The sequence below is a fragment of the Xiphophorus hellerii genome, chromosome 19 (genome assembly GCF_003331165.1).
Source record: "Xiphophorus hellerii strain 12219 chromosome 19, Xiphophorus_hellerii-4.1, whole genome shotgun sequence".
Classification (NCBI taxonomy): Eukaryota; Metazoa; Chordata; class Actinopteri; order Cyprinodontiformes; family Poeciliidae; genus Xiphophorus; species Xiphophorus hellerii.
This window is the reverse complement of record NC_045690.1, coordinates 19,275,648-19,295,866: the sequence shown is the minus strand read 5'-3', so window position 1 is coordinate 19,295,866 and position 20,219 is coordinate 19,275,648. Positions and strand designations below refer to the sequence as shown.

At 40.8% G+C, this 20,219-nt stretch overlaps 1 protein-coding gene across 1 annotated transcript in view; it reads right to left on the bottom strand.

Annotated features, from left to right (window-relative positions):
• fndc3ba (fibronectin type III domain containing 3Ba) overlaps window positions 1-20,219 on the bottom strand; it is a 117,105-nt gene extending 96,886 nt beyond the window's left edge. Inside the window, exon 1 of the mRNA XM_032546586.1 lies at window positions 20,096-20,219. The gene's annotated coding sequence lies outside the window, so the exon portion shown is untranslated. The remainder of the gene's footprint in view (window positions 1-20,095) is intronic.

The following is a 20,219-nucleotide window of genomic DNA, read 5'->3' as shown; positions in this document are numbered from 1 at the left end:
AAATGCGAGATAGTTGACCAAAGTCAGACATTTTTCACTTGAATTTTCCTGACTGACCAGTTGAAAACTCAAAAATTGAAGCTTTTTCAAATTAGTGAACACACCATAATGAGACTAAAAGTTAAAGAAAGTAAGACATTAATAAAAGCCCTGTTCAGAAAATGCTCTGTCATAGCTTAATGTTACCTGTCATGTCTAAAAATAATAATTGCTATACATCCCACAAATACCTGAAGTCAGCAAATACTAGAGAGCTCCACTAAAATCGTTGATAGCTGCTAATTTCAATTTCACCAAACATCTTTTAGTATACATTATACATTACTGCATTACTGCATACTGGTGTTGCCCTACCTGAAAAGCTGGCATCCATAGCCTTCCTTATCTCTGCTCCTGGGTCTACAGCCAATCAGTAGCAAGCAAAATCAGTGGCGATTCTAGATTGGCTGCTTAGCAAACGTTAGCCAACAGCTAGCTTTATATCCAAGTATTTCAGTTTCCCAGACCGCTTTCTATTTTTTCCAAATAATGTAAATATGCTCTACAGAAAAAAAAAATTAAAAATCACCAAATAGGTGAGTTTTCCACAAATAATTTGAAGTTACGATCCACAGAAATCCGCAAATACTGAACCACGAACAGACAAGAGTCCACTGTAAAGCTGCTCCAGAAGTGTCTTTACATGATGTAAGAGTTCATGTCACACTCTATCACAATATTAAAAACCCAGTGTATTGATGTCAGAAGTATAGAAGAAGCTCCTCCCACTTTTTAAACGAGTGAACACTTAGCTGCTAAGCTAGCTTCTGCCAGAACTTCTGATTGGTAATAAATTAAAAAGCTATTTATGTATTTTTAAATAAAGACTGGTGTGCACTACATACAGTTTGAGATTTATTAAACCTTCCTTCTACACATTAAAACACAAAAAGGCCCATTTTTAATACTTTCTTTGGTACTGGGATCTCCACAAAGTCAAGGCTGAATTATTCACTTCTCATTACCGATCCTTTAAAACGCAGTTTTTGAATTTGATACTCCTTTGCTACTTGTGAAATTAAGAAATACACATTCTTTGTTTTCTTATGAACACAGGACTTGTGTATTGTCTTATCTTCTGAGCTAAATTAAATGTTCATTCGTTCCTTTTTTTTTGTTCTAGATTTTTTTTCTCTTAGGTTTGTCTCCTTTTCCACCATTTCCTCTACATGCCAGAAATTCTGCAGATCGTTGAGTCCAGCTGGACCACAGGCAAGTCGAGACTCAGCCCTTCTCTCCCCAAGCCATCCTTCGACCTCAACACCAGCACACACACACACACACGCACGCACACAAAAAGAAAACACACCAACGCACACAAAATGAGTAGCCTGGGCAAAGCCTTTCTCCCCTGTCATTCTCTCATTCATCCATCTACCAGCATATCCAATCCTCTCATCAGGACAGTTTTCCAGGAACATTGGCAAGAAATAGATGACCCAGTGACTTCAAATGAGCATTTCTGCCGCCTTTTTTCCAAAATGAGCCGCTTAAATGCCAGGTTGGAAATTGTACGGCGCACTGTAAAGCTTTATATAAATATACACAAATCATAACATGGCCCTTCCTTTGGTAAAAACTCTTTGATTTATTTAACATGGAAAGACAATAACTTCAACTTGCCTGTTTCCGTACAAGACAACATGTAATACTTTAAAGCTAGTAGAGACTTTATCTTCAGTCAAACTCTCTTTTAGATACAATTTGTTGCCCGTTAGTGGTAAATCACCCCTTTGACATTAACTTGGAGGTAAAAATGTAGGTTTTTTTCCTACTTTTTCTTGCTTTTGTGAATATTAAACCATTTTGTGGGGGTGAACTGAAAGTATTCAATGTCAGTTCATTTTCTGGTTGGTTAGGTTTTTGTACACAGCTAAATATTTTATATTTCACATTGATCTACTAATCGAGCAAGTAACTTGTAAGAAATAAGCAAGACTGCATCTGCTGATGAAACATTTTCAATAAAACAATTCAGGTCTTTTGCTGGAAAATTATATTTATTGGAGTAACATCATCCCATGTCCTGTATAATTTGACCAGATTGCTAAGAACATATTCCTGGTGTGCATCAATTTCATACCCAAAAAGTCAAATATGACACAAGCAAACACAACAGACGGAAGAAATAACAAAGGGGGAAAAAGAAGATAACAAAAAACGATTTTCAGCTGTTGATTTTGTAACTGGGTGTTAGACATCCACCTTAATGAGAAGGACCTGACATACTGACTGTTATAAAGCAGTTCATGGTAGATGGCATCACATTTATGCTTGAATTTTTCAGTTATGAAACAAACGAAATTATGTAGGTATTTAAATGCGATGCAGCGAATTAACTTGGGACACACTTACAACCCGAGTGCTTCAGAACCTGGCAAAAGTCATTGTCCACTATGTGGTTTCTACTGGCAGCTAATGAGCTTTTTTGAGCCTCTAAGGATGAAATCAGCTCAAATCCTGACAAAACACACTCAGCTTCTTTTTTTCCCTCTTTTACTTTAGTACACTTTTAAAACCTTTACATTTTCTGAAATCATCTTGCAGTGTTTTTGTCATTACTGTATGCCTTGTGAAAGAAAACACCGTCAGATAGTACCTTTAAGGTTCATTCTGGTCTCTACGAAGCAGCTCAGCCACAGACTCAGACCAGTGATAATCTGATCCACTTCCTGGAAAGACCCGGCCTTCATCACGTTCCTCTGCCCTTTTAAAAGCACAGCTCCCCTCTCTAAGAGCCTGGTGGGAAGTCATTGGCTGTTGCCTGTGCAGTGGGCGGGAATAAGTAATAGCTGACAGACGAGAAGCAGCAGCCTATTTCCAGAGCCAGACTACAGTTACACAATTTTGCGCACATCCATTGACAAGACAACACCCTCAACACAGAAAGATGGCCAGACAGAGGAGGTGCAGCAGGAATAGAAAGGGAGAGTGAGGGAGTGAGAGGGAAGAAGTTGAGAACGGAGAAGAAAGAAACAGAGGGCGGGGTAGGAGGGAGATCGGTTTTCCTTGAGAACAAAATGAAGAGGAAATGGCTATTTTACACTCAGGTCAGCAATTGTGGGAGAGTCCCTGCAGCCACTGCATATGAGTGCAAGCCTGTGCTTGGGAGAAACAGAAAGGTTAATAGCTCTGTGGTGGTTGATCACCTGAAACAACCACTAAGTGGGAGTTTGGGAGTTTGGTGTGCACAACTAACATAGCACGTTTGCACACAAACCATTATTAACAGGGTAATGTTCATTTGTGAGGGAGAACAAAAAACAAAGCAATTCAGTGCTATGAAATCAACATCGTCCATCCAGGGGAGAACTGGCAGCTGTTTGCAAAGAGAAAAGGTGAAAAAGACATGTGAAGGAGGATGTGAGAAAGACGGAAAGGAAGGAAACAGATAAGACCAAAAAATGGGGATGGAGAGACAACGGGATCGGAGGTGGAGTGAGCACAGAGGAAGAAACGTGTGGAATCCTAATTGTGTTATTGCCGCAGAGCAAACATGAGTCCTGCCTGTCATACTGCACAGTGGGTAATGTGTGTGGGAGACAAGGAGGAAGAGAAAATTGAATGAGTCCAGCAAATCAAGAGTGAAGCCAAGAGTTTAGGACACACTCTTCGTTTTTCATGCATTAACACAGTTTACAATAAGCTCTGTGTCGAGCCGAGGGCTCCACTGAGAGTTTGCTGCTAGCTTTACATTAGCACAGCACTACTGTCTATAGCAGATGCACACATCTGCTAGAGCCGGCCCTTCCTCCTACAGCTGTACAACTGTGACTTGGCTGGCTGTGTGTGTGTGTGTGTGTGTGTGTGCGGGCGTGTGCGTGTATATGTGTGTGTGTGGTTGGTTGGTTGGGCTGGGGGCCAGTAGGCAGTAAACCCACAGTAGAGGCCCTGACAGTCCAGCACTTGCCACGTAGCAGCGACGTAGCTCAAGAAAAACGGAGAGAAAAGCAAGACATGTTTGCTGCAGAAGGAAAAAGAAAAAGGGTTTCAATCAGCAAGGAGAAACTAATAAGGCTTGAAACAACGCGAGTCGCTGATTAGAGCTAGTTCTGGAAACAGAAGCTGCAAGGCAAACATCGAGGCAAACTGAATTTGCGCTGCTGTTGATCTCAACCAGAAACAACGATGTTTCCTACATTTGCCACAGACAGGACAACAACACCTCTCTTTGGGGTCAAAACGCAGAGCGTTTGTCATTACTGCCACGACAAGCATTTGGTAGAATCAATACTTACTGATTTGGGTAATTACTCCATCAGCCTCATTATAGTCAAAAACCTTTGGAAATAAACAGAAAAAATTGCTGATCACCAGAATTAGAAGATTCAAAGCTTAAATGGACCTAATTGTAAGTTACTGCACCATAAACAATCTCTGTCAGGGTGTGCTGACAACAGCTTTCTTCAGCTGGGGCAATGTTACCGATAAAAGAAGACTCCAATTCAGAAGGGATGCACTGATATTTCACCAATATTGCATAGATTTTTCACTAGCTTATCAACACCTCGAAAAAAAACGGCCACAAAGCTGTCTTCACCACTGTTTCTCTGCTTCAGTTATCCTCCACACACTCCTGCGATGCGTCACTATCACTGTCACATGACCAAACAAATACCACATGACCGACCTCTTCCCCATTCATATTTTGCGTTTGCAGTGGTTCACAGTGCATGAATGGGGTGTGACTTCGTGAGGCAGAAGAAGTCAAAGTCCAAATAAAGAATTTTGTTCCAGCATCTATCACCGCGTTATGAGAAAACTGAACGCTTTCGATCTCTGAATGATCAAGTGGTGAATCTCTCTGAACTATGTCACCTCCCACTGTTTTTATTCTTCTGTTTGATGTGTGCACAGACAAAACACACCTAAAAGTATGGAAGTTGTTTGCATGTAATTCAAAAATGTGATCTAAATAGTATATTGGCTAAAAATGTATCCCGAGGCTAAAAATTATGTATAATTTTACAGATCTGGACTGGTGAGAAGCAGCCGACACTCCCACATTGAATTCCTGTTTATTTTTCCAACCTATTTGGAAAAGCAGATCATTAAGAACCAATAGAAATCCCAATGAATCCACATCTTACAATCTAACATGCTCTGTCAATAAAGAAGGTGTATTTGTTTTGTTTTATATTTATTTCTATCAGTTTGGTGGTACATGCAGATCTTGGTATTTACTGATGCAGTGCTTGTTATAGAAAGTTTGAGAAACAAAAACCCATTAAAACTCTTCCTTTTAATGTCTCTATTGTATCAAATAGATTTGTTTCTAATTAGTCAAATAGATCAATTTTCCATCTGCAGATTCAAAAGTGGAATGCTACCAACAAGTTAGTTCTTTTGGCACCAGTATCGAGTTTGAAGTTCTGGTATTTTGCTGCCATAACAGGGAACACACATTTTGTTGGTGTTTGAGTGTTTTTTATACAGAGGAAGTGGCTATTTTCCCACAAGCGCATGAACATGAGTCACTCTCCTTCATGCCGGCGTTTCCAGATTTTTCTTCTCTTTTTGTCCTCATCCCCTCCTCTCCACTTTTCCCTACTTAGACCCCACTCCCTGTCTTCCTCCTGAGAAGAATTTTCTCTACTGAGGGCAGAGCTCACAGGAAACTCCTTCCTAACACTTCGGATCTTTCAGGCTCAGCTTGTCCACTGCTAGGACCGACGGTTTCACAAGGCTGCAGACTAAAAGCTACGGTGGGCTTATGTCAGCTGGAGGCACAGCCAGACAGTTCAGACCCTAGTAATAATATTTATAACTTCCAGTTATAAGGAATTGTCTGACTTGAACTCGATCTACTTTTCACATCAAAAGGTTGTTGAATTCTTGATTTTTTTTTTACAGCGTTAGCCTCAAGACCATTTTTCAGCCAAATACCATTAAGCCCTGCAGATTTTTGGACTACATGCTAAAAACTTCCATGCATTTAGGTGTGCTTTTCTGTGCATGTTTTAAACCGAAGAAAAATTAAAATGCAAAAAGTGGGGCGTGCCGTGGTGGCGTAGGGGTTAGTGCGACCCACATTTGGAGGCCTCAAGTCCTCGACGCGGCTGTCACGGGTTCGACTCCCGGACCCGGTGACGTTTACCTCATGTCTTCCCCCCTCTCCTTCCTCCTTTCCGGTCAGCCTACTTCATCAAAAGGGACTCTAGAGCCCACAAAAAGACCCCTTGGAGGGGTAAAAAAATTAAAAAAGTGGCGGCAGAAGTAGACGCACCAATCAATCGTCCAGACATCAAACCTAGTCAACCTCCCCTTAGCAGGTTTTGGTGAGCTCTTCAGCAAATAGCATGTACTATTATACAATTTTTATTTACTGAAATCAGAAAAAGATTAGGTACATGTGCTAAGATAAAATAATGGGAAGGTTTTTATGTTTTTAATTTGGATTCAAAAAATATTCTTTTTTGAAAACAACTTGCAACAAAATTTGAATTTGAACATCAGATCTAAACAAAAATGAGAAATTTGTGTCTGCCAGGAAAAGCTGGATCTTTATAATATGTTCAAAGTATAAACATGACCAGCGTAGAACAATTTGCTGGTAGAAAATATAGAAGTTTGGGCAGGAACTTCCCAAACTTATGCACTCCGGATTTTTCTTCCAACATCATGACACTTGACTGAGAAATGTTTCAGAAATGGGTGTTTTTTCAAAGTCATAGCCACCTCTAGTCACCATGGCAATATGAAGGAGGACTGAACTCTTCTCAAGTTCAAACAGCATGTCTTTGTCTATCTCTCTTTCTCACACACACACACACACACCCATGCGTCAAAATAATCTGATCCGCTATGGTTACTAATGCATTTGAATCCCAGACATGAAAACATTATTCTAGCATGAGCTTACATAACACCAGCTTTTGTATTACCTCAATATTCATCTCGCTCACATTTATTAGTGTGCAAAGCTGTGATTATGATTCCTTGGCTGCAGAACTGACGCTTTTCCTGGAGGCAGCGTGTATATCGTGCATGTCTATGGGGGTTGCATATTTTTACAATAACAAAAAAAAACAGTGGCCAATAAAACGTACTTAGTCTTTTTTATGCACCCATGCTCAAATGGCATCTACCCTCATCCTCTACGCCGGCTGCAGCCCACTTCCAGCTTTAACCTGTCTAAGCCCTTCTTCTTCCCTTCTTCCTCCCCCCACTATGCATACACTATTGGCCCTACTTCCCAAACAACCCGCTTAGCCTTCAAAAGACAGCCGCCCATTCAGAAGGTTTCAAGCCTGGGTGGGGTGGGTCGGGTGTTGGGGGAGAGAAATGCAGCACAGAATAAGGTTAAGGGGAGAGGAGAGTGCAAGGCTCTCATTCCCGCTAAATTGTCCCACATGGCTGAGCGTGCTTAGTTTAAACAAACACAGCCACTTCCTCTCCGCTGCGCACAGCGACACGCAGACAGGCGCGTGCACGCACACAGCCAACCAGACTCACGGACGTGTGCGCAAGTTTATTACAGGAAAATTATAGGGAATTATAGATAGCCGTAAATCAGATGCAAGTCTTACAGGCAGGGAGTTGCAAATATGGACCAATGGGAATCAAATTTTAAATGCGAGTAATTATTGATGTAATATCACCAGAAAACAAGTGGCAAAGCAAGGCAAAGTCCAATCTTGCCAAAGTTTAGAAAAGAAGTGATCAAAGGATTGTCATTGTTATTTATGCACATGTTGTTTGTCGCTGATATTTTTCGGTTCTCTGTTCCTTTTCCCTCTTTCTGCAGGGGTAGAAGCAGAATACAAGCGTGTTTTCTTTCATTCTCTCCATCTTTCTTCCCATCTTGTATTCTTATCCCCCTCTCTCTTCTAACTTCTTACCACAGCATTCTTTTCCTCATCTGTTGCGATGGAAATAAACCCAAAACAAATTCTAATGAATATATGAAACAGATATAAACTGGAGCAGCCTTAACGCTCCATTTGTGAAAGTAAAGCACAACAGTAAGACAGTAAGACAACAGTCCTGACTGCCATACAGCCGGTTAGTACACAGTAAAAAAAGAAAATAATTCATATTAAAAACAAATGGCTAAAGAAATAGGCTTTTTGACGTTTTTATATTGGTTAGACATGCACAAAAAAAATCAGCACTTCACCTCAAGTGATCCTGACCTGTGATCGACTGGTCAGAAACTCAAAAATGCAATTGCCGCCAGGTTGCACTGACAGTAACCATATTCAGCAGTGAGAATTATGATGTAGAGTTATTGTCAGCTCCTTTTAGAGTCAGTTATGTGTTCAACATGTTGTCAAAAGAAACACAAGGATGTTAGAAGCTATTTACTTGTTACAAACAGTCTTTGTCTGGTTCATTTAGGATTCAGGAGAACAAAACATTTTACCACATAACAGGAAGGCAAAGTTTCCCTTTATGCTTCTTAAAGCAAAGTGGGAACACGCTAAAATTAGCATTAACAAGTTAAAGGTTTACAAAAACCATAGAATTAGAAGTTGACCACAAAAGTCTGATGGTCTAAAAGGAAGTCGTCAAAAAAAACTGGAAGTTTTCAAAGTTTTGAAAACTTTGCTTTTCATTCAGGCGTCAGGCTAGCAGAGAGAAAGTAATTTAAAATGCTGGTATTGTTTTGGAAATATCAGAGTTAAGGTAAGGATACACATTGTCAAAGAAGTATACGTACAGACTTTTCTTTCAGTAGTACTTGCCATGTTAACTGCACTAATCATTGGTATTAATAATGATATATACACACATATGAGATGCTAAGGACAATTTCAAGTGTCAATACTGTGATATTTTTGCCTTTGCTTTGAAATAATGATAAAAACTATTTTGCACAAATAGTGTGACTATATTTCAGTTCCTCGAAAGAAATGCTTCTCTTTGAGCGTCTTGTAATAAACAGTCATCTTCAATAAATTTTAACATGTTTTAAATGATCATTTATTTCAGTAGCTCAATTTACTATTTAATGGAATAAATACACACAAAGTGATTTGTTCAAGCCATTACTTCTGTCAATTAATATGATTTTCTTCATAAAGCTAAAGAAAACACAGCATTTAAGATTAGAATATTTCATCAGTCCGTCATTCTTAAACTAGTACATACCAAATTTTAACATAATACGTCAACAGGCAACTGTTATCTTTCTCTTTATTTAATATGAAATTTAAGCTACAAATTTAAAACTACAAATCTTTCGTCGCACCATGCTGCTAAAAAAAAAAAATCTCAACAGGGGCCGCAACACAAAACATCCACTGGTTCATGTTAAAACTCTCTTTGACTCAAAGCCCCCCGTATTACCTCGCGCTTCAGTTCAATGACCTACAATCATTGTAATCAGCTCTAGATTACAAGCGGCTAATAAAGAAGAGTGAGAGAGGACAACCGCAGAGCCCAGACAATAAGGCCACATTCATTGCCAGTGGACCTGCTGCCGTCTGGGCCTGCACACAGCATGCCTCTGCCACTAATGCTGAGCCCCACCGGGGCTGGATGCCATGGGTCTTAATTAAGACGGTTATGCCGAGTCAAGAAGTGAATTCACCCCCTCTTTTCTCCACCGCACTGACACGCGGATGCCTAAACTTTCAATTTTGGGATGCACAATCATAGAGCTACACAAAAGCACCCCCTCACCCCCAAGAGAAGGTCAGATCATCGGTTTTATGGGCCATGTAAAAGCTCACTCAACGGGTAAGTGTGTGTGTCTGTTTGAGGTTGTGTGTGAAGGCTCGGGGGGGAGAGGAGGACTACTTTGTCGTACCTATGTGAGAAATCTGCTTCCGCTCTCACAAACAGGAGAGTCTCAGAGATCAAATTTTTGAGCGTACAAAAGACCACCCAGATTGTGAAAGAACGATTTTTAAATGTTTGAAACCCTGACTAATTGAAAGCTATGTTAAAGGTGTGAAAGTGTGCAATGGGAACAAAAGGGAGAAAAAAAGGGGGCAAGCATCAGTGTTTAATCCATTGGAAGTGAATTGGGTTGAAAAAAGAGAAGACACTTCTGGGAATAGAGAGCCAATAGAGAGTGTATATACAATCACTCGATTCCATGCATCAAACACACATACCAACACACACACACACTTTTATAACACCCATCCCCACAGCCTGGGGTCAGGAGGTCACATTCCTCCTCCTCAATCAGCCTCAGGATTTCACACGCTGGTTCAGGGGTGTGGATGTGATTGTGGCTTTTGTGTGTTTTTGCCTGCCTGCCTGCCTGCCTGTGTGTGCGTGGAACTGAGTTTTATAATATTTTAGTGATTTGTGGGGGGTCCGACCCGAGGGGAAGGAGGGGACTAGTGAGGAAAAGGAGGGGAGTGGCTTTGTGTCCAAACCAAACATGGGCAAACCTTTAAAATGTTTTTACTTAATTTAAATCAGCCTTTCAGGTACCTGATGTTTAAGTCATGCAATGTAGAAAATACAGATGGTGACTGGGCTCAGCCAATTTTCAGCTTGACTGGCTGTGACCAATGAAGGGCTGGAAGTGAATTGAGGAGCAATACTCTTCAGTGCAGAGGTTGTAATAGAGCAAAGACGTCTCAAAGTTAGCTACCGATACTTTCAGTTCAGGTGTTGGAAAAATGAACCTAAAGGAACCAAAAAAAAAATCATTAATGCTGCAAGACAGCAAGAGAGAACGCAAGACTTTCGCTAGATAACATGAAAAATGAACAGAATACAGTCAATGTGCTCTGTTAATCACTTAAACTTTTTATGGAAAGGATTTAGATTTCCTAGGCAATGTACATAGAGGATATCTGTGTTTTGGTAATTGCTAATAAAAGATGCCAAAGACAGTTCAAACTGTCAACTCTGAAATTATTTTAGTATGAAATCTTGTTTTGCAACAACCGTCCTCTAACAAAGAAAAGACGAATTGGCGTGAGAATGTCAACGCTTTCCAAAAGTTAGAAATCAGAAATCAGCACCTGGGGCTGAAAGAGGCATTTTGATTATCCTCATCCTCATAAGCATTTCTTGTGGTGTCGGGAGGTGAGAGGCAGAATTAAAGACGGGAGCAATGACAGGTATGTGGAGCAGAGACGTGTGGGGGTATATGCACCGACAAAAGGGGAAGGAGGGGTCGAAGGGTGTCTGCAGGCCAAGAAAAGAGTCAAAGAAAGGAGGAGGAGAAGGACGAGGTAGGGGTGTTTAACAAGGAAAAGCAATAAAAAATGTGGGTTTGAATAAAAGAGCAGCTACTTCCTCTGCTAGAAGCCCATAAATCAGGCCCTGTCTATCCAACACCATAAGCCAGCATAGCTAATACATGCTCAAAACCTTTACTTTGGCGCTTGTTATTCCAGATCATATTTTAGTCATCTAAGGATAAAAAAAAATATCCCACATAAACACAAACAGACCCATGCACAACATTCAAGGCACACTCTCCAAATACTCGCCGACGGGCATGAAAACACCCATTAACAACCGTTGGAACTTTCCATGGGCCTGCCAGCTAGCAACACCAGCACGCCTGGCATGCTAATACAGGCACATAAAGTCAACTCGATGCGTCATTATGGTCCCCGCATGTGTGATGATGCGGTGCTGGGCATGCACAGGTGAGGGGCTCACTTTGTCTCCCATTTAAATAAACACATAAACAGAGCGGTGAGCCTCTTCTCAACTAACAATTACCGAGAACGATGCGCCCGCAGGAATTGCACGGGCAGGCCCGGGATGACCCAAGTTCAACAGACCGTGCATTAGCATCCCCTCCAGCTGGTATCCACAAACATTCAGCACATTGCTGGCACTTAACGGCACTATTTCTGCTTTACCATGGTAATTTTTTGGTGCGGGCTTTCGTCTGCGTTTTATCACTGTTTTGCTGCAGGAATGCTTTTGGGGAAGTCGTGCACTGAGTCATCTCCATCTGTGGAGAATGCACACAAGTCTTTTGGATGTCGAATAGTGGAAGTTCAGTTTGGGTTCAGAAGGGGGAAAAAAAAACATTTGGATTGGGTAGTCCACATATTTTTTGGCCAAGCTATTAGCACAAGCTGGCAAGCAACCTATACCAATAGCCTTTTTGTATAAAATCATTACCTAATCATTCTGTAAATAACACAGATTAACGTGGCATCTTCATAATGTTGCTATTGCCTACTTCTATTTGTGTTATGTTTTACAATTGACTGTATTTGTGACATGAAATCAAACAATTCCCATATTTGAGAAGCCTTTGCGTGTTTCACCAACATAAATTTTGTTACATTATTTATGACGAGTATGATTTAAACGTGAAATCTACACAAATTAAAAAAACATATCTTAATGTAACTTAACCACTTGGAATTTATATACCATCTCAAGCTAAGCAAAAGTTTGTAACCTCTTGGAGGCAAACGATTGCTTTTAACACCAAGACTCCCAAACTTCAATACCTTTAATGCAGTATATATAAAGCTACAATATGCTGGAGAACGGTTTAAGCTAGCTGTTAAAATCCTTTTATGCAGACAAAACCTTGCTAAATGTATACTCCGAATCTGAAGGATAAGTCAACAAGGGATTTTTGATATTAACACCCAAGGGTCTCAAAAACTTGTTCTCAGGTGTCGATATCCTACAGCGTTTAGATTTGCATGTGTTTAATTCACCTGAATCCAATAATTTCGTCTAAGTCAGAACTCTTGAGAATTTGATAGCATTCCAAGGGATGAGTATAACAAGATCCCTGCGCACTGGACCAGGCATGCATCTAAAAGTTGCAGAACATATGTTCCCAAAGGATGGTGTTTTAAACAAGTCGTTTTGTACAAGCTCGATTGTTTTGGGGCAAAAACTGAATGCCTTGCGATAAAATACGTGCTAGCCTGCATTATGACTCTTGGAGCAACATCTAAATCTTTGAATTTTTCACCCAGAACTAAACCGCATTTAACAACCTAACTCTGCCAGACCAACAAATCCGATGGAAAAGGTGATAAATGAAAAAACTGAGGGAGTAACTAACTAAATGATTGGAAAATATTAAATACTTTTTAGAACCTCACATCAAGAAAATTAAATGTAAGACTTTTTCTAAATTTGAGGATCCGATGGACAACAAAAAGGTTCAATTGAGTTCTAAAATGTTGGTCCCTTGTGTACATGACAATGGGGAAATGTTGTTTTACAGCGTAAGAACAATCCTAATATCTCATTAAATATAGAAACTGTTAAAAGTATGAGTGACTTGTTTAATCTTTGGTGTGCCATTTAACCTGCCCATGCCTACAACGCGCGCTTTCTCTCTCTTTCTCTCTGTCTTTTACCACTAAACCTCAGGCACCTCAATAGCAATTTTTTAATCTATATGAAAGAAATATGACAACTAAGAAAAAAAAGTGGAAAATAACAGTCAGAGAAAGACTGAGACGAGAAGCTGAAAGGTCTCTTTCATCGTCTTTTGAGTCAACTGTCAACAATAGTGGAAATTATCAACTGAAACAAAAAAAAGGAGGGGAGGGGGCTGGGGACGCAAAAGAAGGAGGGAGCATGGCACGGAAGGCAGAGAGAGAGAGGAGGAGGGTAAACATTGCAGCTCTATGCCAAGCAAACACTGGGATGCTGGGATACTTCAACAAAAAGCCACCGTTCATAGAGCAGAGAAAAGGACCTGAGGAACAGAGGGAAGAAGAGCGCGAGAGAGAAAGTACAGGAGCGAGACCAAGCAGAGACAAATCAGGGGGGAAAAAGCTGGGAAATGGAAAGTGAAAGCAGGACGCAGCCGATAAGCAGCTGCTGTTTTTGAATTAGGGCAAAGTTTCTATGTGTGCTTCACACCTGCAACAGTTTATGTGGCAAGGCCCATGGCTTAACCACACAAATACTTTCCGGTTTTAATGAATTAAAGCAGGAAACAAAACGCAACAGCAAATGCGAGCGCCCCCTCCCTCCTCCTCCACCCTTCATCCGCCTATAACCGTACCCTGACATTACCCAACACGCTCCCTTTTTAGTGCCAACTTGGTACATTCTGTCACTTTCTCAGCGACACCTGCGAAGCTATGCATAATCAACTCTGTACATGTAAAGTGGCGCAATCGGTCACAGTGACTGATGGCAGAACGAGCGAGATGAAGCCAGCCCTTTTATAGGTAATGCAACATGAGAAGAACGCCCGGTCAACTCCAACACGGCACCTCTCATCACACACAGGGAAGCGGGAAGAGGCTTGTTCACTTGACCAAGCAGCACCTTGGATACAGTAACTGTGAGGGGGGGGCAATCTTTCTGAGAAACAAAGCACACCAGTTGTATCTGTAAAAAAAACAAAAAAACAGGGGGCACAACTGACAGAGCTGTTTATAAGCAACTTACATAACTTACAAAATGACAAGTGGCATACCGGCACACCAAATTCTGATGAAAACTAGGACTTTTTAACAACCATAACTGCTCAACATTAGTAGATAGCATGACTGATTATCGTCTTTTACCTGCACCATGTTTATTCTTATCACATAAATATGGTAAAATCCGTATTTATACGATAACCTGGCAACCACTGCTGAAAGCATCATACCACAAATTAGAGGTTTTTTTTGTTGTTGTTGTTTTACAGTGTATTTACGGACAGCTATCAATTTAAATAAATTAATATGACTTTTCCGCACCATGACTGTATTTTCAAATAAAAAAAGCTATTTCTTGTAAACATGAGCTATTTCTTGTATGCAAGCAGCATACTGTCAGTATATGACAGTATAATACTGTCAATATTATATGACAGTATAATATTATTATACTGTCATATAATATTGACAGTATTATACTGTCATATACTGACAGTATGCTGCTTGCATAATAATATATTATACTGTCATAATGACAAAAATGACCAAAAAAATTAAATTCTTTTTACTTTTTTTTTTACAAAAAAATAATGTCCCAATTTTTTCACAAAAAAATTGGGACATCATGACTGGCAATGCTGGACTACTCCACAAGATAAGTCACTAAATAGATTTTAATCACATGAATGGTATTTTAATAGATTGCAAAACACATTTTAAAAACTTTTTAAATTATGAAACTGGGTTTCATCTGGGTTTATTATTGTTGATTATTGTGTGATTATTGTTTTTATTTGGGGAAAAGTACTCAAAACGTAACTACCTGAACATAATCGTAGATAAAACACAAAATATTTATTAACACAGAGCAAAGAAAAAAGAAACTGAAATGTGGAAAATCCTCACATTTGGAACATTTAACATTGTACATTTTAAGTAGCAGCAATATTGATCCCACAGTATTGAAAATGTGGCCTTGCAATTACTTTTTTCTATACAAACTGATGAGCTTCACCACATCTCCAACGGTAAATTTATTAGTTGTCAACAGATAATGTTTTCAGAGATAGACCAAAAATTGGTAAAGAGTTGGAGACTCCTTAACTAAGTCCTAACATATTCCAGTAACCACAATGATTCTTCCATGCGGGGCAGTTTACCCAGGGAAGAAGAATCAAAGCTAGCTATTTTCACAGAAGCAGAAACACAAAAAGTGCAAGCAGCATTTTTAAAAGACACCACATATGCCGTGCATGAAGGACTCCATAAGAAAGACCCAGACTTTCAGCAGATAACAGGAAGGCTATGCCGGGGGTTCAGCATGCAAAGAACAGCACCACATCATTAGTCTTGGTGTAACAGGATGCAAATACTGATTATTTTTTTATCATAATCTTGATTTTTTTTTTTTCCCCTCCTTTTTTCTTGCAATCACTGGCCTCTTTCACATACCCTCACACACTTTCCAGGGCAGCGTTGTATTCACTGGGTAATTCTATCGCACCTCCAGCCTCTGTCCCCGATACACAAGCACTGCTCCGTAACATTACCCGGTGGATAACATGTTCTAGGTTACCATTCAGAGACACAAGCGTGTGCATACAATGACAAGTATCATCCTGCCCCTTCCCTGACCTCATTTTGTCCAGGCGTACCAGAGATTTTATTGGGCCAGGAGGAAACCACAAGCTGGTGCAGGTAGAGAGACACAGACTGTCTCTGAGGTTAGAGATAAAAGTCTCCATGCAACAGGGAGGAGAAAAGTTTAGAGTAATTGTCTTCCCCCCTAAATAGAAAGACATTGCAACTTTCTCTCAAGAAAAATGGCAACTTAACAAAGTAAATAAAAAATAATCATGAACTATCTTCAAAGTCAAACACTTAATTGAAAGGGGGGGCGGGAATCATTTAAACTGGGTTAAATGTTTTAGCAGTAAAAATACCCTAGAGGCACACTAATACATCAACACACAGTGTGTGAGTCACACCTGCATGAAAAGCTCAAACAATTACAGACCTCTTTAACTTATGTAAGGATTTACTCAACCTTCCAGTCAATTCTCATAAACCCTGTCATCTTCCAGCCGGAACACAGTTCTTTTTGACTTCCGGTATAATTTCAGCCCTGTTGGATCGAAAGCCCACATGAGGGGGAAGGGGGGTGGGGGTGGGGGGGTGGGGGGGGAATGTTATGATCACAAAAACTCATGTCCTTACAAAAGCAATAAAATCTGCTTGGGTCATGTTCCTGTACCTCTTCAGAAAAGCACCAATCACAACTGCACAAGCTGTTTTGAGTCCAATATGCCACCTTATTATGTATTTTAATGAATTTAACAGGTATATTACAGTTTCTATTTTGAACATATGTGCAAATACAATGACATATTGGGAGTTTTTACTCATGGTTATCATGTTGCGGGAATTTTGGACTGGTCCAGGCCTACTTCTGCTCATACAAAAAATAGATTCTGGTCATCAATCCATAAACTGATACATTGGACATGAAAGCATAAAAAGAAATAGCACTCTTTGAGGTTGCACACAAGAAATAAGCTTTAACTGAAAATAATTAAAATGCCAGATCAACACAACCAAGCGTCCCACAGCTTGTTTAAATGCTTGCACTGTGTATAAATGTTGAAATCCAACAGCATCAGCCGTCTGAGGAAATAGGAATTCAATCCTTACTAAACATGTGTTAAGCAAAAAAAGAAAAACAAAAGCTCAGTGACACTGATTCTTTATTTTTTCAAGTGCAAGCTGCAGACTTTAATGAGGAATCTTAAAACAAAGAATGGCTGAATTGAGGGCTGAGGACCAGGGGAGGCCTCCCCAATCCCTAGCGTAATCCTTTCTTACCTGTTGAAACCCGAGTGAGACTCGGAGTTAAATAAAAAGACAGCCTTTTAGAACAAGTGAGGGAAATGAATGGCTGTATTATCTCGTAAGTAAACCCGAAATAAAGCTTTCCTGAACTCCTCTGAACCTTGTTGAGGCTCCTGACTTCTGGGAGCCAGATAAATTGCTCATTCATGCTCTACAAGGAGAGAATTCCTCCGCACTCTAAACCTAAACACACCTTTTCAGCTGGAGGCCAACCTCATTCATTCCCTAAACTTCCAACCCCAACAATCCCCCTAGAAAGTCAGATATCAGATGGTTTAAAGAAAAAAGAAAAGAAAAAGCATGTGTGTGTGTGTGGGGAGGGGGGGTATAAAACATCATGGCCACATCAGCTTTTCACCAAAGGAATGTCATCTGACGTCACATATTTGGGATCGGATTACTCCGAGTCTCCTTCACCCCAATCTCCCCTCATGAAAAGAAAATACAAGGATAAATGTGTGAAATGTGGTTTTAAAGACACCGACACATTCAGTGAGACATCAAAAACACATGTTGGTAATGAAATGTAGATTTTTACAGGCGGATTAAACAACGAACTGATTTTTAAAAAAAAACATCAAACAAAAAAGCACATTGAAGGGAAGACGATGCAATTTCAGCTTCATGCAAATTGGAGTGGATGACATCACATAAAGAACAGGAAATCCAGAGAGGTATCACATTCACTCACCTTAAACTGTGAGAATATTCTTAAAGAATAAATTCAGTTATCAAAATGGTTACAAAACCTCCTGGTGGGTGCAAAAGGCCATGCGGCAGGAAGAACCATTTCATACAAAACGACCAAAACAAAACAAAGGTATGAATTGGTGAACCCTGTTGCTAACATAACTATTTTAAAACCACTGGTAGCCAAAGTGGTTAGCAAACACTTTTACAATGATGATTTTGTGCATGCTAGGTAAAAAAAAAACATCCCACCATAAAAGGGCACAAAAAGTTTGGCACAAATACGCCAAAGTTCCAAAGGTACAGAACGGGGAATGAGAACTACTTTCCGTCATTGGTTGTCAAATCTGGTATGAAACATCCAACAGAGGATTAGGTATGAAGTGGTTTATTATTTATGAGAAATGTCCTAAGGTAGATAACGTCATTTCTTCCACAAATGAGTTGGTCGCAAAACAACAACAAATCAATAAAAGTAAGAATTGCTGAACAACCGTCTAACTATTCCCGCAAAAAACAAATGTATATTACACAAACCAAATTAACCTACACCCTCTTTGAAGGATAATGTCTAAAAGCATGCAAACACAAAGATGGACGTGCAGGATGGCACTTCCCTAATGCCTTATGTGATGTCACCAGATGCTTGTGTGCGTGAAACCCTGTTGCTAATTGGGGGGGTTGCACTAATTGGACATTATAAGTTACAAAAATGCACAACCAGCTGAAAAAAACCAACAAAGGTTTGCTGTTCTAAAGGTGACAAAGCATATGAAAAGTTGGTTTTGTGGATCTTGTTGAAAAACCTGGATATTAGCTTTGACTCTTGCTTCAGCTTTTCAGAACTTATGCTCTCCAACATGCCCACTGGATCCAGGATCCAGGGGATGCGCAGCTCCACATTCACCCCCCTCTGCCCCCCAACCTTCCCCCCTCTCCAGTCTCTCTCCAAGGATAATGATGACAGCCCGACAATGGAACCTCTCAGTCCCGTCATTACACGGCAAATAGCCCGGCCGACAAGAATTCAAGACATCTGCACCTTGACTTCTCAGTCAGACCTCCAGCAGCATGGAGCGCCTACAGGGGGAATGAGGTAACTTTTAGGGCTTGTGAGCTGTCCTCTCCAGGGACACGTGGAAGCCAAGATAATCGATCGTTTTGAGCAGGAGGCCAATGTTTGATTTCCACGTCTGCATCACAGAGGCTGAGAGGAGGACTTGTCTTCCCTGCACAAACAGACACGTAGTCGTTTCTGGGAGAGGGGGAGACAGAGAGAGGGAGGCAGACAGACTGGCTGGAAGGAATGCTAGGATATGCTGGAGTTGGGATTTTTTTTTTCCTCCCCAAAGCCTTTTTTTTTTTTTTACTGCATTCTGCAACCGCACAGAAACTCTACGGAAAGTCGCCGCAACGCTTCCCCCCCCCCCTCCAGCTCTCAACAGTTATCCAACGCAATAATATGCCCCCATAAAGCGTCAGTCCTGTGATTTCGCAACAACCAAACCTTCCCTTTCAAATCTGACTGCCTCAGCATCTTCTGTTCCAAAAAATATTTTTCTAACAACAATGTGTTAAGGCAGGTTAACAAATGTTGCCGTTTTTCCACAGCGCGCAGAGAGGGGAGAGGGGAAAGAAAAAGCAACGCAACAGTGGCGATCCTGTTAGAAATGCGCGTCAAAAGGAGAGCGTTTTTTCTCCTGTTGCGCACTCGCTCCATCTGAAGCCTTCGGAGACAAAAACACATTCTTTTCGCGAAAGCCGAGAAATCGGGACCGCAGAGAGCGAGCAGACTCTAATCCCACACATTCACTCGCGTAATCTCAGCTCCCCCTGCTCCTTCCTCTTTATTTCAAAGTAACCGGGAACCTAAGTCTGACCCAGAAAGTTTCGATTCGCACCCTCACTCCCGCTCTGCCTTTCACACAGTTAAGAGGAACAGTTTTCCCTTCTTCATCCGCGCCGCTGGCCCGAGTGGCCCAGACTGCCGGCGTCAGCGCTCGGCTCCCCAAACTCACGCACACGCACCCCCACACACACGCCATACACCCAGATGCGCACTTCGAAAACTTTTTTTTTTTTTTTTTTCCATTATTACTGTCGTAATCGCCGACTCCAACTTGCGTCGAGGTCTTTCCCTTTCGTGACTGTAGGGATCGGAGTTTGTAAAGAAGTGTAAAAAGACTCACCTCGCGGTAATAAAAGAATCTTCAAACAGACGGGGCTGCGCGTTTTTTTATTCCCAGGGTCGGGTCCTGCCTGTCTGCTGGCTCGGCGCAAGTCGTACTGGGAGACTGCGCCATGTCAATCAAA